Genomic DNA, 27,567 nt, shown 5'->3' with positions numbered 1-27,567 from the left:
TGCGTCAATATATATTCATCACTGAGCCTTATTATTGAACAATGAAGATTTAGCGCATTAGCGTATAAGGAGCCAAGATGCAAAAATATCTCATTGAAGAAACAAACATGTAGCAGACAAGGAGTGAACCCTCCATTCTGGGAATTGCGTTAGGGGTCGAGGTATGTGTGGTGATTTCACCTTGATGTGAAGGCTCTTATCACAAACACCCACTAGAGAAATTTCCCTAGAATGTCATCGGTTCACACCACAAACAACAAACAAAGAAAAAGATAATGCCCATCATAGCTCCTCTAGTCACTTGTGGACATCCTTGAGTAGCAAAGGAACAATATCTGTCGCCAAAAGATAAAAAGATAAAGACTAACCCAGACAAAGTTCAGCAGCTATACTGACCTTGAGCCTTCATTCTCAGTTGTTTGATGTGATGGTTGATAATGTTTGCTCTCAGAAAGTTGCGGACCCCGTTTAAGACTGACCTGTTTGATTTCAAGTGTATCCTCTTTTGTTTAAGACAAGATAATGATCACATTGATATGGATATGATACGATTGATAAGACAGTTTGATCAGTTGATTGCAGATGTTTGACTGGATATTTGTATCCTTTGTTAACTTCGTGCAAAGTGTTTGCTGGATATCTGCTAGGGTATTTGTTTCTCACAAGACATTTTATTGCATGTTTTTCTGATTGATTGATTTTTTATTTTTAGTTCTTTTCTAAGAGCTTTTTCGATGTTTCTGGATTATGTAGATCGATATTTGAATGTTTTTGGTTGATTTTTCAGGATCGTATTTGAATGTTTTTGGTTGATCTTTAAAGGATTGTATTTGAAAGTTTTTGGATTTTGTGGTTTTTGATTTTTTTTTATTTTGAGTTTTTCACTGTTTTTGGATATTTTTGAAGGATGTTATATGATTTTTAGGATTTTTTCAGGACTTTATAAGATTATTTGAACTTTTTCAGGACTTTACATTATTTTTTGGATTTTTTCAGGACTTTATCTAATTTTTAGGATTTTTTTAGTTATGCCCCTAGTGTGTAGACCTATATGAGATGATGATCTGCAGAATGTATGTGGAGACAAATGAATTTTGGACATGACCTATGTGAATGCAATATGGAGGATGAAGATGCATTTCCTATTCGAACAAGGTTGACTGTCTTTGTTTTTGCATTGGTAATACACCAATTGAAATGGAGGTACAAAACCTTTCATAGATAAACGGTCAATCGATCTCTAAGGCCCTTTGGAACATTCATCTCAACACACTTAGTGACTAGGATTTACAAATGGAGACGCGAAAAACTTCCCCATTGGTTCTTGAAACTTTCATCTTCTTTTTCCCATGTGTGTGCAAATGTGTTAATTCCCGCTCTTGTGTTCACTAAAGATCCTTAGCATTCTATATGACTAGCTACATGATTTTTCTAACTTCAAAAGCATCTCAAATAGAGCCTCGTTGCCAGCAAGCCTTGAGAGCTTCGACGAGGTTATAGACTGTAATTTCTCAAATATTGCTCCATTGCTAGGAGGCGTCCATAGCCCTGATGGAGTCACTTTCATGTTCCCATAGTCAAGCTTCTTATCACAATTTATATATGATATTTCAGTTATATATCATTGCTCTATTTGCCTTTAGATGGATATTTGGCATAGCTCTTTTTCTCTTTTTTATTTTCTTGCCTTGACTTGTAAGTAATGAAACCTACTTGGGTGTGACAATTATAGTGACACTGAAGTAGAATTTTAGATTTTTCACTTAGTCATATGATCAACTAGGTGTCTAGAATGAATTAGAGATCTTCTTAATATGTGAGATATAGCAATTGATAGATTGTGGGTTAACAAGTCTCAAATAGTGAAATCACTACCCAACCATAAGTAAAGAATTGTCACAGGGTAATGTTGAGAATGAATGACTTTAGAACCTCAAAGACTTCATGTCTGAATATCTAAGAAAGGAAATGACCCTTGTTTTCCTTATATGCAAACGAATGATAAAATCGAACAATTGCCTTGTTTTATTGATGCTTCTATATGAAAATGTGGAAAGTTTAAGAATGTGATGCATTTAAAAAAGAAACTATAGGTGATGTAGTGTTTTAAATGATATGATATGCAATGCGGAAAGTAAAACCTAAACTACACAACCCTTAGGTATAATATCGCTTAAGGTGCATGTTGTTCATAGGGTCAGAGATTGGATCTCCCTCCATAGTAGCCAAATTATAGGCTCCATTTCCTATGACCCTTGTTATAATGAAAGGACCTAGCCAGTTAGGTTTGAATTTCCCTGGCCTTTCTCGTTCCACTAGGTTCCTTTGATTCTCTTTAAGTACTAGATCTCCCACTTGAAAAGTTCATGGGATGACTCTTTTATTATAACTTTGTCTCAATCTGTTTTGATATCCTTGTAAATTATTGAACATTGTTTGTCATTTTTCATCAAGGGTCTCGAGTTCTTGCAACCTTGCTACCCTGTAGTCTTCTTCTGATATAATGTTTCGTAAGGATACTCTTAGAGACGGTATTTCTATTTCAATGGGGAGTACCACTTCTGTACCATAGACCAAGGAATATGGTGTTGCTCATGTAGGTGTGTGTACTCCTGTTCTTTAAGCCCAGAGAGCGGGATTTAACTGGAGATGCCAGTCCCGTCCTGTGTCAGTGACTACTTTCTTAAGAGTTTTCAATATCATTTTATTTGTAGCCTCTTCTTGTCCATTACGTTGTGGATAATATGCCATGGCAAATCTTTGTTGTATGTTAAATTTGTCACACAATTCTTTCACTTCTTGGTTTTTAAATGGATGTCTGTTATCTATAGCAAAGCACATTGGAACTCCATATATACATATAATGTAGTTGAGCATGAATTTTGCTATCTGCTTTCCAGTAATGTATGCTAAAGGAATTTCCTCAACCCATTTGGTAAAGTATTCAATGGCTGTTAAGATAAACTTGTGCCCATTAGAAGAAGTAGGGTTGATTTTACCCACTAGATCTAATCCCCATTGTGAAAATGGCCACAATGATGTGATGGGTTGAAGATATTGTACTGGTGCATGAATAAGGTCTCCATGCATTTGGCATTGTTTACACTTCTGTACATACTTGTAAGAATCTTTTTCCATGGTTGGCCAGTAATACCCTATTCTCAACAATTTCTTTGATAATGGCAGACCACTTTGGTGAGCCCCACAAATTCCATCATGGACTTCTTTTAAAGCAAGGTGTCCTTCATTTTCATCCAGACATCAGAGAAGAGTTCCATCAAAACCCTTTCTATACAAAGTATTAGCTATAATGGTGTATCTAGATGCCTCACAAATAAAGGTCTTCTTTTGACTTTTGGACAGATCCGGTGACATGTATTGGGTGTGCAAATATGTATATATTTCATTGTACAAAGGTGATTCTGGACCCACAATTGCACATACATAGTCTGATAGGGGAGTACCATATGCAGGTAGCATTAACTGTTCTATGATAAACTCAAATTGAGTTTCATTAGCAAGCATATTCAGAAGAGATCCTATGGTTGCCATTGCTTCTGCTGCCTTGTTTTGTATCCTTGGGATTTGTTCGAAGGTAATTTTGCTGAAGTGCTCCTTGTAATCTTCGACCAACTTCTTATAATGCATGAGTTTGTCATCCTTCATGTTGTAATCATCATTGACCTATTTTACAATCAACCGTGAATCACCATAGACCTGTAACTCTTGTATTTTCCATTGTACAGTTGTACAAAGTGATATGAGGAGAGCTTCATATTCAGCCATATTGTTGGTGCATGGGAAATTGATCCTAAATGACTTAGGTATAACATCCCCTTGAGGAGTAATGAAGAGAATGCCTGCTCCAAATCTGTGACTTGTATATGACCCATCAAAGTATAACTTACACATTACTGAGGCAGTTAATGTAAACACATATTCATCTAAAACGTATATCAGCAATGGATGATTGTCCTGTATAGTAGCCTCTTCTAATTGATCAGCTATGGTTTGTCCTTTGATGACTTTTCTATCTATGTATTCTATATCAAACTCACTCAAGATCATAACCCACTTAGCCAATCGCCCGGTCAATGTTGCTTTGCTCAATAGGTACTTGAGTGGGTCAAAGCATGCAATGAGTTGCACCTTATGACTCAACATGTAATGTCTGAGCTTTTGGGATTCAAATATTACTACTAAGAATGCTCGCTCTATGGGGGTATAATTAAGTTCATAGCTAATCAGAGTCCTACTTATATAATAAATGGCTCTTTCTTTTCCATTTTTGTCATTCTGTGCCAATAGAGCTCCTAGAGCTGAGTTCGTTGTTGATATGTATAAGAATAGAGGTTGTCCTGGAGTAGGAGATATTAACACTGGTGTGTTCAAAAGATAATCTTTCAGAGTTTGGAAAGCTTCCTGGCATTGTTCTATCCATTTAAAAGTAACTCCTTTCCTGAGTAAATGTTGGAATGGGTGACACTTATCTGCCAACTATGCTATGAATCTCCTTATGGATTGCAATCTTCCTTGTAATCCTCTGAGTTGTTTAAGTGTCGACGGAGGTTGCATATCAATGATTTCCTTGACCTTGGCAGGGTCTATTTCAATTCCTCTGTTTGATACTATAAACCCTAACAATTTACCTATTGTTACGCCAAACACATATTTCTTCAAGTTTAATCTGACATTATACTGTTCCAATCGATCAAATATCTATGTAAGAACTACAAGGTGACTTTCCCTGGTTTGTGATTTAGCCAATATGTCATCCACGTAATCTTCCATTATGTTATGGATCATGTCATGAAACAAAGTTGTCATGGCTCTTTGATATGTTGCTCTGATGTTTTTGAGACCAAATGGTATCACATTCCAGTAGTACGTTCCCCATGGGCATGTAAAGGTCATTTTATGTTGATCTTTTGGTGCAATTTTAATTTGGTTGTATCCTAAAAAACCAACCATTAAGGATAGCATCTCATTTCCAGCTGTTAGGTCAACTATCATGTCGATATTGAGTAGCGGGAAGTCATCCTTAGGACAAGCTTTATTTAGATCTCAAAAATCAATACAAATTCTTATGCCTCCCGTGGGCATAGTCACAGGTACCAAGTTGGATATCCATTCCGCGTAGTCAATAGGTCTAATAAAATCTACATCCAACAACTTTTGTAGTTCTATTTTAACCAGTAATGTGATACTTGGATGCATTTTTCTCAATTTTTGCTTGTAAGGTTTAACTCCTGGTATCAATGGTAAGTAATGCAACACTAATTCAGAGTCTAAGCCTGACATGTCCGAATAGGACCAAGCAAATTTGATAGGTTGTTTCTTGAAAAAATGAATGAATCTGTATTTTTCTTCTTTGCTTAGTGATTTTGCCAGATGGATGTTATGTACAACCTCCCCTTCTGCTATGTTTACTTCTTCTGTTTCCTCTGTAAGTAATGCTGAACTTTCTATTTCCATAGGAAGATTACCAAAGTCACTTTTGTCATTATGGGTAGTTTGATCCTTATCTTTTGTTGGAGAAGTACTTTCTTCTCCAAAGTATGTCATTCTATTTGGGTCTATAGCAAACCTTGCTTTATGATCAGCTTGCGGAAATCCCTCTCTGACTCCTAGAAATTCTAAAATTGCTTTGTCGTTTTCAAACCAATCCAACATTGATCTTCCTTCTTTCCCCCAATCAATCAAGTGTGAATGTACTAGGGGTAAATCATTACTCCTTTCTTTAGTAGACTCTGATAACATGAGGACTTGATTGTTTGACTAACTTTGAGTATCTTCATCCTGTATAAGCCTTATTTGATTCCTTAATATTACACTTTCTGATGGGCTAGAATCATGGAGTGATAAGAATTCATAGTCATGAGAGTCTATCTCACTTTCAATATGTGTTTCATCATAGGAGCTATCATCACTTATTTCTTCTTGTTCTTGTGCCTGATTCTGTTGTAGATTGTCTGGTCTTCTTTGGACATTAGTTACCCTTCTTAAGCCTGGTATAAGCCTTTGCAATATTTCTTCATCTATTTTGTTAGGTTGGGCCTGAGTTGCTTCTCGTGGTAGAAGTAGTGACAATAACCATGGGTGGGATTCAGGTGGTGGGGGTAATCCTCCATCTGTTACCACATTAGCTTGTACTGTTGTGTCAATAACTACATCATTTTGTAACTCAGTGTAGGTTCTTGCAAGAGTTGTCTCATGTCTTCCCCATCTGATTTTGCACGTGGTGATGTAGGTACCTGATTGCTTGTTTTAGATGAAGATGGAAACACCTGTGTGGACAAATTCCTTTGTGATATGTAATCTGATGGTTTGCTTGGTTGATTTAGTATACCAAGAGTATGTTGTCTTGCCTCGGTGATATGTTGTACACGCTTGTATCCCAATCCTTGATTTCCTGGATTATCATTGGGAACAACAGGTTCTAGTATTCCTTGTTTCTGAAACCCAAGGCCTGTGGTACCATCATATCCATGTCTTTGGAGTATTTTGAATCTATTGCCATACTGATTTGTGTGTATTTTGGGTATTGTCATGTGATCTTCTTCTCTATATATCGAATGGTTAACATCTTTGCTCAAGGATTCTTCCTGTAAGTCACCCCATCTAATGAAAGAGCATGAATCTGTGTATCTGACAATTTATTTTCCTTTGTCTCACTTTTGCACTGTAGTATGAGGTTTCCCAAAGGACTTAGGAGAAAGAGACAACCATTTCCCACTTAAAGTATTTGCAATAGAGTACTCTCCACAACCCATATCCTTTATTTGTAAGGAGGATGTTGTAGGCATATCTTTTTTTGTTTCTGTGATCTTTAATGTTTCCAGCTGCATAGTGAGAGGTGCGGCCTGATTGATAGGTACCTAATTATCAACACTGTCTTTCAGATAATTGCAATGTTGGAACAAATTTGGATCACCATTTATGGTGATTTCAATTCCATTGTATGGGAATTTGACACACTAATGAAATATGGATGGTACTTCTTGCATGGTGTGGATCCATGGGTGGCCCAATAACATGTTATATCCTAGCTCTCTGTCCAATACTTTAAAAGTGATCTCTGTCATTATTGGTCCTACTTGTACAGGTAATGTTACAATGCCTTTAGATGGACGTTCTTCATCATCGTAAGCCTTGATATTTATCCTTTTGGAAGAATCAATGTGAAGTTCTGAATATCCCAGTGATTTGACCAGCTTTAAAATACAAATTTTGAGACTGGCTCCCCCATCTATGAGTACTCTTCTGATTCTTTTCTTATGAATATAAGCTTCTAGATGTAGTGGGTCACTATGAAGCAATTTATCACTAGGAATATCTTGTTCTATGAATGCAATACATGTGCCTTGTGTCAGATTTCCTACCATAGACTGGAAGGCATGTTCATCTATATCTTTGTCCACTACTGAATCTTGAAGTGCTTTGTCCAGTATAGCTCTATGATTGGGTGAAATACACAATAGTTCGAATAATGATATTTGTGCTAGAGTTTTCTTAAGTTTCTCAACTACATTTTAAGTCCCTACTACTGGTGGTTGATTTTGTGGTATCCCTTGTAAAGTTACCTTTGATCTACGACTAACCACTGCATAGTCACTGTCTCTAGGAGTAATTGTGATTGTAGCAATTGTATCATTTGTATCATAGGCTGTTTTATCAAGATTTATTCTAAATCCCTCTTCATAGTCTTTATGTGTATGTTTGACATCCATAATATGTTCTATGAGTTCATCTTTAAACCAACCTGAGTGAGATGGTTGATCATGTCCCTAGTCTCTAAGACAAAGATTTGTATCATCATCGTACTTTGGTGCTTCAGATATCATGCAAATTTGGTTATCATCTCTATGAGTGTTTTGATATTGGTCCTCTTGATCAGGTGTTTCTTGTGAATCATTATTTGTTCTATCTCCTGAGATAATGGCATGAATAGTGTAGTCGTATGAGACCTTTGTGTAGTTAGTCATATTGTCTTGCGTACCTGAAGTGGTAGCTTTTCCCTTGTCATGCTTAACAAAAGGATCCTTAAAAATCATATGATTTGTGTTTGCTAAGGTCTTATTGGTATCAATTGTGATGTCCCCTTGGTCTATCATATCTTGGACCAAGTTTTTCAATTTATAGCAAATTGCCATTTTGTGACCTTTAGTCCTATGATAATCATAGAAATCATTGTCGTTCCACCATGTGGGTTTGAAAGGACCCAGTTCATATACCCTTACTTTAGGTAAAGTGATCATGTTTGTCTGTATTAACTTTTTGAGTGCTCACTCAATAGGTTCTCCTAAAGGTGTGTAATTTCTTCTTGGAATGTTTACCATAGGGTATCTTGTGTTCGTGTTTTGCATAGCATTTACATTTGCTGCTATTTTGTTATTCCCTGTATGTGGATTTGTTGACTTAGTTGATCCCAAAGATGAAATGGGTTGAGTTTTGTTTATCGTTCTGGCATCTGCAATACCATCATTGGTCACATTTTTATTTTTCGACCAAAACTTAGATTTGTCATTGTTGTTGGTGTCGTCATACTTAATAAGACCTTGTTCTACTAATCCCTTCTCACATTTGAGAGCCTTTTCTGTGATTTGTTTGAATGTGGTTAAACATTTCATTTGTATCAGATATTTAATCTTAGGAATCAAATTTTCTGTAAACATATCCAGTTGCTCTGTTTTTGGGATAACTGTCTTGCACCTCCTATAAAGAGCCCTTCATCATTGTATGAAGGATGCAAATGTTTCATTCTCATATTGTTTAGTGGCACACAAGTCCATCAAAGTAACTAGGGTGTCAATGTTGTGCGAGAAGTTTGCAATAAATTGTTCAGCTAATTCTCCCCATGATGTGATAGTTGGTGGTAAATGTGAAAACCATTCTAAAGTTGGACCTCCTAGACTTTTAGGAAATAGTCTCATTAGATAAGTATCTTTTGAGGCAACCTCTATACATGTCATAAAAAATTCTCTGATATGATCTCTAGGATCATATTTCCCTCGATATCTATCAAATTTGGGTGTTTCAAAATGTTGTGGGAAAGTAGGCATGTATAATGTGTGATCGAATGGATAAGGATGTAAGTCCTGCATTGTGTAGCTCTTTTTATCATTACCAGTTTGCATGGTCATCATTTGTTGTTGCAAATTCTGTATTTGTTGTGTCAAAATATCTATTTGTGCCAAAGGTATACCTTGTGTTTGTGTATGTCCCACAAAAGGATTCGTGGTTGCATAACTAGGAGGTTGTTGGAAGGTACCAAGATTATAACCTTGTGTGTTGTGCGTTCCACTAGGTACTGTGAAATAGGTGATATGCGAACCTATGTTTGGTTGAGCTGTACTTGTTGTATTGGCAAGACCTAGATTTGAATTTTGATAACTATATGTGGATCCCATGGAATAGCAAATTGGAGGTTGGGTTGCACTTGTTGCCTATGTTTGAATAGGTGGTGAGATACTTAATATTATCGGTATGCTCTATGATGGTATACTAGCATTGATCGCTGGGGATGACACACTTGTTTTAAAGTTCGCATTTGTGTTGACATTTATTTGGATAGGTACATTTTTGAGAAAAACTGGAGGTCGTTGCTTGTATTTGTGTCAAGGGTGGTGTTTGACTGTTATCTTGACCTAAAGTTTTTCCTGGTGGTAAAATCTTTGTGACATCAAAATCCTCAAGTAGTTTTGCCCCATTTTGTATTAACAGCGAAAGATACTTGTCCCTATCGCTATGTATAAGTGCATCTAGGATCATGAGGACATGTGGGTCTTGCTGTGTGGACTCAATTTCTTCCTTTGTCAAATGTTGTTGTAATTCATTTATGGTGGACATTGTCTGTGTACTTGAGTGTTGACCTGTTGACATGTCCATGTTCCAAGTAGGGTTTATAGACTGTGTGTTGTTTGGGTCCATTATTCCTTTCGCTTTCTGCGACCTTGTGACAGACATCTAAAATTGCTTATATGAGGGTAGTTCTATGCAAGATGATGGCCTAACACTAGACTGTAGACGTAAATATGAGGTATGCAAGACTATACTAGACTCTATTGAGGATTTTGATGTGATACCTTTAGCATTTCTAGATTTATCTAATGCAAGTCTTTCTATTTGTTGATGAAGTTGTTCAGCCTCAATCTCTCTATCAATTATATGGGAAATCCTAGACTCAATGTTTATCTCGTGTATGACTCCTATGTATTGAGGTGTACTTCTTCTCAAATCCCAAGCTAAGTTAGCTAGACCATCAATGGTTTCTCATTGACCGTCATTTGGAACTAGATTAGGTTGCTCAAAGGAGAGAAAACCATCACCTAGGAGACCCATGAAGGAACATGCTATGATCCTATAACTGACAATGGACTTAGACATATATGAGGTCTAGATGAAGACGTATATGATAATGTAGGACTATGCAACTAATATGGATGATAGTGCAAAAAGACTTAGGATGATAATGAGGATGTAAGTGGGACTATGCAAAAGACGTAGGATGATAATGAGGATATAAGTGGGACTATTGAAAAGACATAGGATGATACTGAGGACATGATTGGGACTATGAAAAAGACGTAGGACAATAATGAGGATGTGATTGGGACTATGCAAAAGACTATGTAAGGGACTGCCTATGGTCACAAGTATGTAAGGACTTTTGAGAATCAGTTTCAAAATAGACTTTATTTTTGGTAACTTCATGTGTAGGAAAATATTTTGTTGTTTTCCAAATCTGAGAACAATTGCTGGTATGTATGTATAGTTGACTGACTCAATTTTTATACAATCTCGGAAAATTCAGAGATACGTGGGATAGGGCCTGAAATAGCCCAAGGGATTGACTCAATACTGGTCTATCATAATGATACATAAAAAAGCACGAAATACAATCTTAGGCTAGATAGTGGACACCATTCAATGAGGCCCTTACGAAATACCGAGATAAAATGAATATATAGAGAGTCTGGCAGCACTGGCTCCACTCCACAACACACACTTCTCAGGCATGCCAGTCTCTCTTACCCTAAAGATCTGAGGATCTTATAGCTGAGGGATTCCTATAACATAGTGTAAAGTACATGAAGGGTATCTATGGGGTACGATCCACACTCTCGGAACCACTGAATGTAGGATTTTTGACAACTAAATTGGTTCTTAGTATTAGGTTTTGAGGGGTCTCGGTCCAACGATGGATTTTTAGAGCAAGCCAATTAAGGCTTTAGTTGAGCTTATCGGTGCAGGGAAGGCCCCCACATACATCTAATTCACTCAACACTCTAGCCGCTTGACCAGTAGATTTATATAGCGGCTCAAAAAACCCACTCGAGAGTATGTTGGGAGAGATGATATCTCCAATGCATCCTAATTCGAAGTACCTCTATGGGGTGATGAAATCCCCAGTCAAAGATACCCCTCACTACGTAGAATAAAAGAAAATTTGGATGTCTTTGTCACCTTTCTTCATTCTCCCAAGAGCCCGATGGCGGGTAGAAAGTCAGTTAGTGCAACAGTAGGTCCACCCCAGACACAATAAAAAGTTCTTTTCCTTAAGAAAATGAAAAAATGATTTAATCTAATGCAACCTGATTCACGTTCGTTTTATAGAGCAAATTTAGGTGTTATATACTCATGTGCATGTCAATTTTAAACACCAAATCCAAGTATGAAGGCATACATGTCCATTTTAACCATTTGTTGATTTTTAAGCACCAAAAACCAAGTGTGAGATACACGTATGTCCATTTTAGCCCATGTTTATTTTAAACACCAAAAAAAAAGTGTGAGATTATCCATGCATGTCCTTTTTAACTATTATTGATTTTAAGCACTAAAAATTGAAGTGTGAGATGTGCATGCAAAATTACTAATCTAATCCTCCCTGCGAATTCGCCATAGGCTGTAAACAGAAGATTAGTAGTAAAATTAAACCAACAGAAAATAGAAACTCAAAACTCAAAATCTAACATACCGAATGCGTGACTATATCTGGTCGATTGCATAGCACTAACAGGTCGATTGCGTGACAGAATGCAGACAATAAAAAAAATTAAGAATAAAAAAAATAAGAAAACTAAACCCGATTAGGAACCTGCAAAACCAATTGTGAAGCCCTAGCCAAATCCCTCGTCATCCATTCAATATTGATTAGATCATATTTAACTATATAAGAAAGAACTAGGCTATTATATCTGTCTAAGCCTAGTTGTTCTTTTGAATCCTGTATGAATTTTCATGCTTGGAGAACCTTTTGATAGCGTTTGACTTCTCTCCTTTGTTGTTTTGTCCTTCTTGTACTTGAAATCTTGAACTGAACTTTTCTTGCCATAAATTTTGTTAATAAAATCATGAAATAAAAAGAAATTTGATCCTTGATTAACTAAATAGAACAGATAACAGATGAAAGAAAAAATTAAACAGCAAAGCTTCCTGGGAATGCGTGACCCTATCAGAATGAATACGTGACCCCGAAGAGTCGAATCCATGATTTTGTATATTCGATTGTGTGACAATGTAAGTTTGATTGTGTGATGGAAATATCTTTTCTTGAAATTTGTGCAACCTGAAAAAAAAACTAAAAAATCCGCACAATCTGCAAAAATCACAAAGAACATAAAAAAGGTTAAATTGTTGTTAGTTCACGTCAGGTTCACCAAAATGTGCGCATGTAAAATTAATCTTATAAAAACAAGTAATCAATTAGAAGGAAAAGGGAAATCACGAATCCCTTCTAATCAAAGAATTTAACAAACTAACAATGAAATGATACAACCAAGCAAAATAGGAATTATAAATGAAATCAATAAAAACTCCCTATTCTGTGACTGTGTATAACTTCCATTGCTCTTCTCCTCTTCGTGGTATGATGGCTCTCAGATATTGCGCTGGTAACCTGCAAGTGACACAAAGATTCAAAGTTCATGATTGTTGAAAATGGAGATTGGATGCTCAATTTGTAGAAAATTGGAGAAGATTGATTGAAAGGTGGGACATATTGATCAAGTGTTGTGAACCCAGGTGAGCTCAAATGAAAATTGATAGTTGAACTGCTGATTGTAGGAGTGAAAATCAATAGATTGAATAGATTAATTGAGTCAACTGATTGAGAAAAAGCTGATTGAGGGTAGAAAAAGAATGATTGGAGGAAATAAAGAGGATGAAAAAGAAAGCTTAATTTAGAAAAAGCTAACTAAAAGATGGAAATAGAGATTGGAGAGATAAATGGTTTAATTAATTGATTGATTGAATTAATTAATTTAGCATGTGCTTGCATTTAGATTTAGATTTTTAATTTAATCTTTGCATGAGATTTTAATTCAAATATTAAATTTATTAATTCAATTTAGTATTTGAATATATTTAGAACTTGACTTTGATTTTCAATTTGGTTTTTGAAATCATGCACATGTATTTGAATTTGGAAGAAATTAGAAGAATATGAAATTGAATGAAATTAGAATTTGGGGAATTGGAAATGGAAGAATTAATTAGTTAATTAAATAATTTAAAGAAACGATTTAATTATTTAGAAATGGAATTTAATTAAATAATAAAGATTATTTAAATTAAAGGATTAAATCACAATTAATTAAATAATAAATATTTAATTAATATTTAGAAGAGGGTTGAATGATTAGATGATTAGAGATAGAAATTGAATAAGTAGCAATATATTTAAATAATAAAGATTATTTAATCAATTAGAGGAATAATTAGTACATGATCAATGAGACATTTTTAGGTGTCTACAATTCAAACCAGTTAGTCCTAACAAAAGGAGTAATCAATTGAATGCCACATGTTCCATGTGTGGTAATTTTGGTCATGTTGCAGAAAATTGTAGAATGAGAATGGGTCAGAGAAATTATTCAGGACCATGGAGGACAACTGGTATGGCATGCTTTAACTACCATAAGATCGACCACTTAGCCAGAGAATGCATGAGCCGATCCTACAACCGGTCTGTAGACAAGAACTAGTTTAGCAAGAAGAAAGAAGAAAACTGAAGAAGTACGAAATGAATTGAAAAAAATGTGGATCAAGAAGGATGAAGGAAAAGAAAGAGGACATTCTGAAACCATGTCATCATCCATCGGTGATGATAGTTCCTCTTCTAACTAGGCATACCGATGCCCAGGGGGGAGCACATATGGTAAGATTACTTTTGAATCCTCTTAGCAAATATAAGGATATGTTTATTTGCATAGTTGTGTTGCATAAAAGGTGGTCTAAAAGTTCTTAATCGAAGTATGTCCTATGTGTTATTTATTTGTGTGTCGGTATTGGCAACAAATAACCGGTAAAGTCAAATTGGTGTACCTTAAGTTATGAGTTTCAAAACTGACCGTTGGATCTTAGCACCGATAAATCTCAACAAATAAATAAGGAAATGTTAGCACATTTTCATTTACACTGACTTCTTGTGAACTTACTTAAGCTCCTATGTGATCAAAGGCGATTTGAAACTTTCTAAGTTTTGCTTGTGCCAAAAATTCAAGTCGGGCGATAGTGGTATTTGATATTACCTAGTAAAAGGTTTTCATCCTTGTCTGAGAACATTTTGTTTGAAGGTCATCATGGAAATGCTGATATCGACTCCTGTATTGGTTGAAGCTATCAAATAACCCCAACCCAAGTTCAAGTTGCACCCAATGAAAGCTATTGAAATCGACAAGACCGGTGCTTTATCATCTATCCCCTTTGGTGTATTGTTGGTAGAAGATATTCTCTCATTGCAAGCTCAAAGAACTTGGAGACAAGTTCATTCAAAATGAGTCCAAAGGGTTCTGTGACAATGGTCAATTGAAGCCAGAATTTCTACCTCTGAAGAGAAAGCGTTTGGCTAATGTGATTGATTTTCCTAATCAGTTTCATGATGACTGGGTTAGATATGTACTGAGCAGGGTTCATGATCAATTTTTGTGGCTGGAATCTAATGCCCTGATCAAGATTACAAAGGAGGTGATTTGAAGAGTGGCAGGCTTCAGTGCAACCGGTGAAGTATTAACCCTAAGAACGATTTCATCAAATGAAGTCATCTGGTTAACCAAATCCTAGTGTGACAGTAGAGCAATGAAAATCATCCATATTGAGGATGCTTAAGTAAGATTTGCCTCTGCAGTGTTGGGTTACAGGGTTTATCAATCAAGCCGAATGAATAGTGTTTCATGCAATGCCATTCATGTTGGATATCGAATTATCAAAGATGATACAACCTATGATATATGTGAGATTATTCAAAGTCAATTCATGGTGAAAATGGAAATAATAAAGAAGGACAAGAAGCAATATTTCAAATATGGCTCACTACTGGTATGTATATTTTTCTATCTACTAAAATTTTCCCCGGTAAGGGTAATGTAGTATGGTCATAGGAGAAACCTATCATGGTTCAGATAGGTGAAATGATTAGGGATTTGGGAAATAATTTTAGTGAAACAATGTGGGGATACTTAAGGGAATTCCAAATTAGGATGCCCAAGAAGGAAAGAATTCCAACCGTAATAGTACAGAAATAGAAAGACAACATTTTTTTCCTTATAGACACAGATTGTTGTATCATTCAAGTAGTTCAACCTAGAAATTTTTGGGTTCCACCTATGGGATATGAGGTTGCAACAGATCTTGTTAGAATTCGTGTTAATATGCTCCTATCTGAACCAGTAGACTCAAAGGAAAAGAGATTTGGAACATGTGAGGAGGCAAGATCCAAAATAACAAAGGAACTTCAAGTGCCAATCATAAAAATAAAAGTAAGAAAAATGATCAATACCCTTGACAAGAAATATGGAAGTATAGCATCTGGTGCCACTACCTCCACCGATGTTAGTGGGAAAATAGGGGTCACACCTGGTAAAGATGAAGAATCACCAAGTGGAAAGAAGAAAGTGTCAAAGATAAAACCTAAGGGGACTGCAGCAACTAAGCCTGCAACATACTCAAAGGAAAAGGATCTAGGTACTCCTATGTCTACACCAAGTAAAGATAGACCAGTAGCAGAGAATTACACCAGAAAGAAAAAGAGTGATTCTAAGCTTTAAAAGGATGAGAAAGAAGGTGATGTCACTGATACCCCATCAGATGTGGAAATAAAGGAGGATAGAATATGAGTTGGTGCATGGGATAAAAGAATATGGATGTATGACTGGTGTTGGAAGGAGATATTCCCTCTGTAACGAAGAAGACAAAAGGAAAATTGAGGAAGCCTTGATCTGGAACTTGCACAATTTTTGTAGGACTCCTAGTGAATTATATGGCACAATCCCATTAGATTTGCAAGATCAAATTAAAAGGAGATGGAAGATAGCTCTGTCTATTGAAAACGAGCTCAAAATAAAAGCACTCATGGAAGTGCAACATGACTTAGACCTTGATCAAGCTTCACTAGTGGCTGAAGCATGCATTCAACATTTAAAAATAAGGAATAGAACTGGAAGAGTAGCAGTAGGTGAAGTTGAAGCAGTGCACGTTGAAGGTGTTGCCTTGTGGAAGGAAATTATTGTCCAGCAAAAGGAAGCTGAAGAAGAAATTAAAAAGGAAACAAACCAGGACAAAGGTGCAACTATCCTTGATAAAGGAAAATCTACGGAAAAAGACTCCACTGAAGACTTTGATACTTTCACAGTTGAGGACATCATAGGATATGTTGTGTCAGACATCCCCAATCTAACAAAGGGTATCGAACAACCGGTACACACTTCACTAGTGAAGGAAACTGATCAAACTAATCCTTCCAATCAAGATGAAGTGTTAGTTGAAGATATTACTTATGAGGATACACCTCATTGAACATTATTGTCACCAAATCCTATTCTCTTTGAAGAAGCAAAATATGAAGAAAGGGAAACAAAGGAAGGAAAAGAGAAAGAGAAGAAAGCAGAGGAAGGAAAAGAGGAAGAGAAGAAAACAGAGGAAGGAAAAGAGGAAGAGAAGAAATAAATGGAAGGAAAAGAGGAAGGGAAGAAAGCAAAGGAAGGAAAATAAGAAGAGAAGAAAGCAGAGGAAGGAAAAGAGGAAGAGAAGAAAGCAGAGGAAGGAAAAGAGGAAGAGAAGAAAGTAAAGGATAACATAGTAGCACAACAACTAGCTCAGAAGTTGAGACTGTAGAAAAGGAAGAAGGAATAGAGGAGGAAGAAGAAGGTGACTCGGTCATTGATATAAAGAAAATGACCCCCAAGAAGTTGATGAAAGTCTCTGAAAAATTGAGAATCCAAACTAAAAAGGTAAAACTAAGAGAAAAGAAAAAGAAGGCAAGAATCCTCACTTCTACCAAGACAATTCTCTCTTACCTCATCTTGGAAATTGCAATTGATGATACTGCACCCATTATTGATGAGTTGGATACTCTTGTTAAAGCAATCAGTTTAGAGGCAACCGATCTGGAGAAGGTTGCAGTAAGGCAATATGAAACAAAATGAGGAGATAACTTAATGGAGAAAATAACAGTTGGAAAAGTTGCTCTTTCCACCAGAACTGAAGAAGTTAAAAATATACTGTAGCAAGTTGGTCAACTACTAGTGAAATCTTCAATCTTTTCTGCTTTAATTAAAGACCTAGAAGACAAAAGGAATTAGATTCAAAAGGAAATTAAAGATCTGGTAAGCTCTTTTGATCCTCTTATCAGTTAAGCATCAACCTTTACTGGAAAAGTCAAAATGCTAAATCATGAAATCAGAAGGTTGAAAGATGAAGAAGACAAAAGAAGTCTTAGTTTGTTAGAGCTCTAGTGCTATTTAGCACCAATTGTTGATTTCATGCAACTAAACATAAAAGAGCAGATCACCTAATAAATGAACCTGACTGTAAGACAACGGATGATATGGAGGTCTTCATTGCAGTTTTAAATGGCCACTTCACCATGATGAAGTAGGTTCAATCTTCATGGGGATCTTCCTTGAAAGTGGCACAAGAAAAATTCAAAGAGATTTTTGCTTTATTTTGATAAATGTTTTTGGATAGTCTTTTCCATTGATGGCAAAAGGGGGAATTTTTGGAAATTTTGGAATCTTGTCTGAAATAGGGGCCAAAATCGGCACAGTTTTGTAGTAGTTTGTAGCATTTGCCACCAATGCCAAAGGGAGATTTTGTTGGCATTCTGATACTATTTTGTATGACTGGTAAGTGATATGGCTGTCATTGTTGGCAACATCATCTCCTTAGTCTTCATAGTCCATCGGTAGTAAGTAGATTGGCTAAGCAATAAGTAAACCAATAAGCAGTGAGTTAACCAACAAGCAGTGAGTAGACCAGCAAGTAGTGAATAGACTGGCAAGCAGTAAGTAGACTGTCAAGCAGTAAGTAGATCAGGTAGTAGTAGGTAGATTGGCACAAGAGAGGTCCATCGGCTAAACAAAGAATAGACCAGTATTTAGGAGGAAATCGGCTAGACAAATTTTGATCGGTTCATCAGAAGAGTCTATAACCGACAGATTGGTAACATTCAGTTACATTCAACTAAATCGGGAGTCTTCTCCAGGTAACCGACAGACTTATTGACATGTTCAACTGTATCGACAGAGATTCCTACAATGTTTTTAGAGACGTGATTTAAAGCATGATAATGGAATTTTGAAAGAAATGTTTTTTGAGGGAAAGCTGGTGAGAGACTCAAGGGTCAATAAATACACATATCTTATTCTTGAGATGGTTGTTGTCAAGGTGACTGAAGAGAATGTAAAATTGGACATAGGGGGAGTTTAAGAGACTACAAAGCCAAGTGATAGAGGACTGGTAGAGTGGATCTTTCATAGAGTAGTGACTCAAGTGATAGAGGACTGGTAGTATGATATCCAAGGATCAACAAATTGGTAGAAGGAAGAGTTGTGTAGATCAGACACAACCGCTAAAGACCTAGTATGATACTTCAGTATGATCTTATCAGGCTAATGAGTAGCAATTTTAGCAGATCATCCATTTGGTTCTTTCTAACAAGTGCAACAAAAATCCCTTAATAGGGTGGACTTTAACAGGTCCTATTCTAAAAATCCCTTAACCGAGTGACATCTTAACTGATGTTCTAAGTCCTATAACTAGGCTACCTTTAACAGGGTAAAGGCACTAACCAGGATTGAACAAAATCCCTTAATAGGGTGGCACCTAGCAGTATCTTTTTAATCTCCTAACAAGGATGGCTCTTAACAGGGCATACTCCAAAAGAGTACAAATTTTTTGAGTTCCTACTCACACCATGGTTTTCTCCCTATTGGGTTTCGACAAGATAAATCTGTGTGACATTGTGTATCTTTTCATGTATGCATAATCCTCTGCAGTAAATTTTTACATTGATGAATGGTAAATTAGTTTAAACTTAAAGTACAATTTTTAATTGGTTAAATCTGGTAAAGTGTTGATTCACCCCTCCCCTCTTAGCATTGGTTGGGACTAACATAACTAGTATGGTGATGCTCATTGATGGAGTGTTGGTCATTGATCAAGGACATGAGATCTGATCGGATATGACATGCCACGATGATCGAAGATCACATTGGATGCAGATTCAGTGCATAGCGAAAACCTGAGCATGCCAATATTCAAACTCATGTGTAGGCAGGAAAATATGGCTATAAGGATGTGAGTCAAAGAAGTTGATGGTGTTGTTGTATGAGAGAGTGAGGCTAGTGAAGAGATTCAATTAGTCAACTTATCAACATCAATCAGAGAAGATATTGATTGTGTGAGAGAGAGAACCAATTTGAAGAATTCAACCAGCAAAGAGTGAGATAATCAATAGCCTGCCATTGAGTCTAACAGAGGAGTACACTGGTGGTGATTGAACCAACAAAGAAGAGCCACAAAAGATTAAAAAGAAGATTGTAGTGAAGAACCGGTAAGATGAGAATCGATAGTAATCAGGTAGTAGACATCTGACTAAGTGAATAAGGTTGTGATGGCCAGAAATAGTGTACCAACAAAGACGAAGAAGAGGCTAAACCAGTAAGGTTGCAGTAGAGAGTGAGTTGCAGCAGGAGATAAGGTTGCAATAATGAGAGGATGAGTAGAGAACCAATAGAGAATTGAAGAGAGGACAACCAGTGGAAAGACTTGGATAAGAGTTAAAAAGTTCTTTTGTAACAAGGCTATCACTTTTGTAATTGATTACATTCATTGTAGATCACTAAGTAGGAGCTTAGTGCAGGGGTTGGTGCCCTAAAATCAGGGGTTGGTGTCCTAAAGAAGGAGTGATACTCCTTGGGTTGGTGCCCTAAATGTTGTAACCAAGGTTTTCATTCTGAGGCTGGATTGGAGCAGTAGTCTCCAACAACATTTCTCGCTGAGGTTTTTCCCATCTCTAGTTTTCCTTGTACATCTGGTGTTATGAGATGTCACTTTTATGTGTGATTTCTTTTGTGTTATCCTCTCCTCTAACCAGCATGTCTGCTTTATGTTAGATCAGATAACCAATATATACACATAGGATAAAAAAGGGAAAAGATTTAGAAACCACTGATTCACCCGCCCCCCTCTGAGTAACATCTAGTGTTCAACAATTGGTATCGAAGCCTGGGTTCCTGATTGATAAAATTTCTCTAGCTTGGGTAGATTTTTATATTTGAACACAATGGTTTGTTTTGTGGCAATCCCTACTACTACTACTATTTGATGGTTCAAATTTTTTTGTTTAGAGTTGTAGGATGGAAGTCTACATATCCTCTTTAGGGTTTGATGTATGGATGTTAGTTTTAAATGGCTGCCCTAGTAAATTCAGTCCTCCCACCAATTCAAAAGAATAAAGAAGATATTGATATAATGATATAGAAATGAATACTATACTCTATGGGTTATCTGATGAGGTTTCCTCACAGGTGGACAGATGCAAATCAACAAAGAGTCTATGAGACAGATTGAAGAATCTCTATGGAAATGAGCCTACCACTGGAGAACTAGTTTGTGAAGACAAGACGAGAAATGTAACTCATGTGTCTGCAAATGATGAAGGCATATTTGTTATCAAATGCAACAATGATGAAGAAGGAACCCACCTCTTCATGGCTTAAGAATCTGAAGATGAGAAACACACATTTGAGAATGATCATGCAGATCACTCCTACTAGTGAGATGTGTTTGATAGTGATAGTGGAGGTGAAGAAGAAGATGAAGCAAAAGTTGATCTTGAAGGTGAACTTGTAAGTGCACTCAAAGAACTTAATAGAATGAGGAATGAATACAAGTTAATCAAGAATGTTGTAGTTTTGGAACAAAACTGGTTGATCAAATGCCTTAAAAAATATGAGAAATGTTTCTTAGAGTTGAAGACTCAATAAGAAGACAACAAGGAGTGTAAGTGTAATGATCTAGCATTTGAGCTAGAGGCCAAGGATAAAGAATATCAGTAGCTAGTGGGAGATATGGAGAGTCTCTGAAATGACCTTGAGAAATGTTAGGATGAGCTCAAGTTAAGAATCCGGTTTGGTGGCAGCAGTGATGCCTTGGACAAAATGTTGAAGAAGCAAATGCATTCCAAGGATATCAGAGGATTAGGAAGTGGTGTTGGTGAATGCTGCACTAGAAAGAATGTCCCCCACAATGATATTCCATATGTCTCTTCAAATGGATATAACAAGGGACAAACCTTCACTGTTTGAAATTCTCCCTGGAAGAAGGTTGATCTAACCACAACCAATGAGGACATAATGCTAAGAAAGAAGATTGGTACCACAAGAAGAAGAAACAATACAGATCCCAAAGGAAAAGGAAAGATGGGAGAAGGCAACTTAACTAGAAGCAAGGACATAAGGAGATAGCATAGAAGACCTCCTACCTATAGAAGACAAGGAAATCCTACTGCCCACAAAACAAAGCAAGTGTGGGAAGAGAAGAGATTGGGTGGAAGAGCTGCAAAGCATGGACAATCCAAGATCCATCCATGGAGAAGACAAAATGGAAATAATAAACCGGCAAGATCTCCTCATGCATGGAAGAATAAATTTTTAAGTCATATGCCATCATTTACTTGCTATTGATTCTCTTGCAAATATTATGGTCATAGGGCAGATGAATGCATAAAGAAGTCTAGAAATAATAATGTTGTCTATCCAAGAAGTAATACATATGGCCATAGTATGTCAAGTTGTAGAAACATGCATAGATCTTCTCCTATGCATAATAAGAAGAGTCCATTTGCTACCTCAAGAATTGCAAATTATGCATGTTATAATTGCAATGGATTTGGGCATAGAAGTCATGAATGGAGGAACATGAAAGTTCAGTCACATGACAGCCAGCATTGCAGCTATGCTCGACATGGAAATGGTTATAAGGCATATGGAATTCAGAAACCTGAATGGAACCAAAAGAGAAATGTCCCTACAGGATTAAGAGGTCCATCAGTTCCAGTAACCAGTTACAATAGCATGTCCAGAAGAAGATGGTCAAATTGGTTTGACAGAAGGTCCCCCAATCATGCGTACGGCATGAAAAGAATTTGCTTCTACAATAATGCTTTTGATAGTAATCTTGAATCATGCGTAAAGCAAGGACAAATCAACAAAAGAAATAAAGACCTTCTCCTAAGACTGAAAATGGGAAGAAGAATGAGACCAAGAAGGTTTGGAGGAAGAAGCAAGAAGATGCAACCATGGACTGGCACTGTGCATTCAATTCATAGGTGATATCTCCTAAGGCTTAAAGGAGATGCATGACCTTAGGGGGAGTTACTCATTGATCACATTATTCAACCCCTTAGTGAAAATGGGCAGACAAAAGGATCATTTGTTGTCGGTATGAAGGAAGGAAATGAGATGGTAAGAGTGTGTAGTGGTTGCCTTGGCTACACACCTACAAATCAGAGATGGATCATTACTGCACATGTCAATTGATGGAAAATTTGCAATTGGGATCAGAAGAAAATTGACACAAGAAGATAGGAGATAGAGGAAGGTATTCCGATAGAGATGATGGACCAGTCCAGGAAACCGATATGTGCAATATGTTACGGTATGTATTCTAACAAGTAGTATAGGTTATGTAAGACAATGATATCCAAGATCATGGCATTAGCCCTGATAGCATGGATTGAGGAGTTTATGTATCAGGTGGTACTGAAGAAGACTTGAATGACATATGTTGGCCCGGTTGTTGATCATGTAAGCATGCATCCTTTGTGGGATAACCGGTTTGACTTATGGCATAATAGTGATATTGTATGGCATTGTGTACACCTAGGATCATGTCATATGTTGTGGTGGTTATAATGGAGCTTAAAGATCATCATTTCATCACATATGCATAGATCAATCAGTATATGGTGCAGACTAGTGCTCTGATTTGAACCTAATGGGCAATAAGGACTTGAGATCTATGACACAGGGAGAGTTGACAACCATGTTTTCTGATTTGTATCAGACCTGCTAGACACAGGGGGAGTAAAAATGCCTATGGTTATACCAGTATGTTTGTGTCTTTGGAAATGTCTAGAGTTGTGAGATATTTCAATATCTATCCATTTGAGATCACAACTGGATCACCGGGTGTGTTGTCTGCAAAAAGGGAGAGTTACCTACACAAGAGAACATGCATTTGGTATTGGGAGAGATACAATTGGTATTAGTGTTAGCTTCAACACTTGGTATCAGCAATTTGGGGTCAGAATGGATTTTGCATATCAAGAGGAGATGATGCATTCTGAATGGCAGAATCGACATGCTTGAACTTATGGGTGAACTAACAATATCAACTACAAAAGAAGGAAATTGTTGTAGGAATACCCAAGAGAATTTCATGATTACGGGTATCTACTTTCTGAATTGGTAGCACTCATAGTACAATCACATTTGATTCTCAAGATCAATTGGTATCAGATGGGAGTGTTGTAATTGCACCGACAATTGGTGTGTGATTCCTCTATTTTAGATAGTGTTGTGAATTGAGAGGATACAATGTATGATGGTCAAAGGAGGAGAAGCATCTGGTAAAGAAAAAGGAGGAGAGAAAACTATGTCAGTTTCCAATAGACACAACGAGGAGGAAAAATCCTGACAGTGCCCTTTGCCATTGTTGTCAAAGGGGGAGAGAGATTTTGTACTATGTCAGATACTACATGTGTGAGAATCCATGAATCACACAAAGGGAGAGATATAATTTGTAGTATGTCGGATACTAGATGTGTTGACATCAATGCCAAAGGGGGAGATTGTTCGTATTCTGTTGTCATTGATGTCAACCAGTATGGGAGATGTATGTGTAGTACTATCATTGATACATACAGATTGTGATGTCTTTGATGTCACCTAGCTTAGTAGGTCACTGGTACATATGTTAGTGTTGACTTGTGTTGAAGACATAAGGACTGCAGGCCGGTAAGTGACATGTTGGTAGTGCATTGTTGCCAACCAACAAGAGAGAAAGATGTTTGGTTGTTGATTGTGATGAAGAGGTGGAATGTTACAAAAATCATATCAACACTAGAGGTGAAGTATGTTCAGGCCACCGGTATACTATTGGATGTCAATCAGTAGTACTCCCACTAGATAAAGTTGCAGTCATGAAATGAAGAGATGACTACCAGTGAGTATTCCCAACCAGATCACATGTGCCTGTTTGAAGATATGCATGCTCAAATAGGGAAGCCACATTGGTGCAATGCAAGATGCAGATGACAAGGATCTACTCCCACTAGTTAGTCGAGCTTATCTCCTACTTTGTATGGAATGAATCATAGTTCTTCGAGATAAGATAGAAGAGTAGAAGGCTCACACTAGATCAACTAGTGACACACAAAGTTGCCTGAGGTGCATGTGATCAGTGATATGCACTGAATCAGTCAGGTAGATATGATTTGTTGCCGGTATAGAAATTGAAGGATATGTTTGTCACTGACAAAACAATTGATAGGTGAGCCAATTTTTTGGTGAAGAAGGCAATTTGGAAGAACTGCAAATAGAGAATGTTGTTGGAATGAAGATGAAGTTTGGTGCCACCGGTATGCATGGTATTTTACCAGTATACATGCAGAAGATACTATTGGTATAGATTTCAACTGGTAAGATGACAAAGTGAAGATGCAGAAGGCTCCCATCTGTTGATGATGTGCATGGGGAAGGTTAGCAAGAGTCTTGACTAGTTTAGGTGTTCCACCAGAAGAGAAGAAAAGTGCTAGGGAGAAGATAGACTGGTTAGGGTATAATCGGTAGGGTGTGTGAACTGGTAGATGAACCCAGTTGTATGCTACTATTTAGTGACCAATATGGACCGACATAGTGAACCAAGGTGGACGTCAACAAAGGTGCCACGTGAAGGTGAAGTGGCATGCATGCATAGGTTGGTGTGGTGTGTCTGTAAGGTCATTGGTGGTTGGTCCAACATTAATTGGCGACTATAAAGCTTAAGGAAGGATGGTAGAGGATTGTGGCTCGAGATCAAGGAAATGATAGAGATCTAGGATAGATTGATCCAGCAGATCGAAGTGGGTAAAGGAGACCACATCATGCATGTGATTGACCAGACACAAGGCCAAAAATCATGCTACAAATGACTAAAGATAGAAGACATGAATTGCAAGGTAAAAAATATAGTGATTCTCATTGATGGAGTGTTGGTCATTGATCAAGGACATGAGATTTGATTGGATATGTTGTGCCATGATGATCAGAGATCATATTAGAGGTAGATTTAGTGCATGGCAAAAATCCTAGCATGCCAATATTCAAACTCACGTTTAGGCAAGAAAATCTAGCTATAAGGGTACAAGTCAAAGAAGTTGATGGTTTTGCTATATGAGAGAGTGAGGCTAGTGAAGAGATTCAATTAGTCAAGTGCTCAATGTCAATTAGAAAAGAGATTGAGTGTGAGAGAGAGAGAACCGGTTTAAAGAATTCAACTGGCAAAGAGTGAGACAACTAGTAGCCTGCCATTGAGTCTGACAGAGGAGTACACCGATGGTGACTGAACCGGCAGAGAAGAGCCACCAAAGATTGCAGAGAGGATTGTAGTGAAGAACCAGTAAGCTGAGACCCGACACTAATAAGGTAGTAGACATCTGACTGAGTGAAGAAGACCATGGTGGCCAATAGTAGTATACCGCCAAAGAAGAAGAAGAGGTTGAACCAGTAAGGTTGTAGCAGAGAGTGAGTTGCAGATAATGTTGCAATAGTGAGAGGGTGAGCAGAAAACTGACAGACAATTGAAGAGAGGAGAACCAGTGGAAAGAATCAGATAAGAGTTACAAAGTTCTTTTGTAACAAGGCTATTACTTTTGTAATTGATTACATTTATTGTAGATCACTAAGTTGGAGCTCAGTGCAAGGGCTGGTGCTCCTTGCGTTGGTGCCCTAAAATCAAGGGTTGGTGCTCCTTGGGTTCATGCCCTAAAGCAGGAGTGGTACTCCTTGGGTTGGTGCTCCTTGGGTTGGTTCCCTAAAGCAGGAGTGGTAATCCTTGGGTTGGTGCCCTAAATATTGTAACCGAGGTTTTCATTGTGTGGCGCGATTGGAGTAGTAGTCTCCAACAACATTTCTCACTGAGGATTTTCCCATCTTGGGTTTTCCTCATACATCTAGTGTTATGAGATGTCTTTTTTATGTGTGATTTCTTTTGTGTTATCCTCTCATCTAATCAACATGTCTGCTTTATGTTAGATCAGATAACTAGTATATACACATAGGATAGAAAAGGGAAAAGATTTGGAAATCACTGATTCAGCCCCTCCCCTCCCCCCCCTCTGAGTGACATCTACTATTCAACATGGGGAAGGGATGTGGGTACCCTTCCATGTTGTTGAATATTAAAGGTTTGTATTGCTTAGGGATGAAAACCCTTCTAGGCCGACTTTCCTTAAGTTGTTGATCACTCATTATGCCTGGGACAACGTAATGACCATACATCTTACTTCTCTTTACAAGCTTCTCATCTAGAATTCATAGTTACACATTTCTTGACGCTCTTACAATAGAGTCTTAAGCAAAATAAAAACATACATAAGATTGAAAAATCAGACTTAAGACTCCTGAATGGACCTATTACAAAGATTATATACTTCTCCTAATATAAGCATATAACTGAAATATGAAACTAAGAAATATGCAATTCTGACAATGAACTCCTTCCCCTTTTACTTAGTACCACAACACTGAATAGGAAACATTTTCTACAAATGAATTTCATGGAAATACATTTGACTTATGAAAGTCAAAATACCTGGAAGTGTTATAGTGGCTGCAAATCAGCTTTCTAGTTGGAAATATTTGTAGATCTAGAGATACCTCCACATCTTCATTAGGTTATTTGGTAGTCACCACCTCTTTTCAAAAACCAACACTGCAACACCTCCTTATCATCACATGGATTCTATCCTCAACTTGTCAGGGTACTTCATCATAAGAGATCAAATCTGCTTCATCTCTACTGCAAATTCTTTGATTCTTCTTGCTTCTTCTTCAAATAATGTACACTGGTGCAGAGCTATCATAGTCACCACTCACAATTTGTGAGGTTTTATGTAGTAATCATGAAAAATAGATAGATCTAGACAGAGCATACATTGAAAGATGAATTACAGCATATTCTCTAGCAACATTTATGAGAATTGACTCAACTAACAAGGGATGGACTTAACAAGCTCATGAC

The sequence above is a fragment of the Cryptomeria japonica genome, chromosome 5, assembly GCF_030272615.1.
Source record: "Cryptomeria japonica chromosome 5, Sugi_1.0, whole genome shotgun sequence".
Classification (NCBI taxonomy): Eukaryota; Viridiplantae; Streptophyta; class Pinopsida; order Cupressales; family Cupressaceae; genus Cryptomeria; species Cryptomeria japonica.
Note: the sequence above shows the minus strand (reverse complement) of the source record.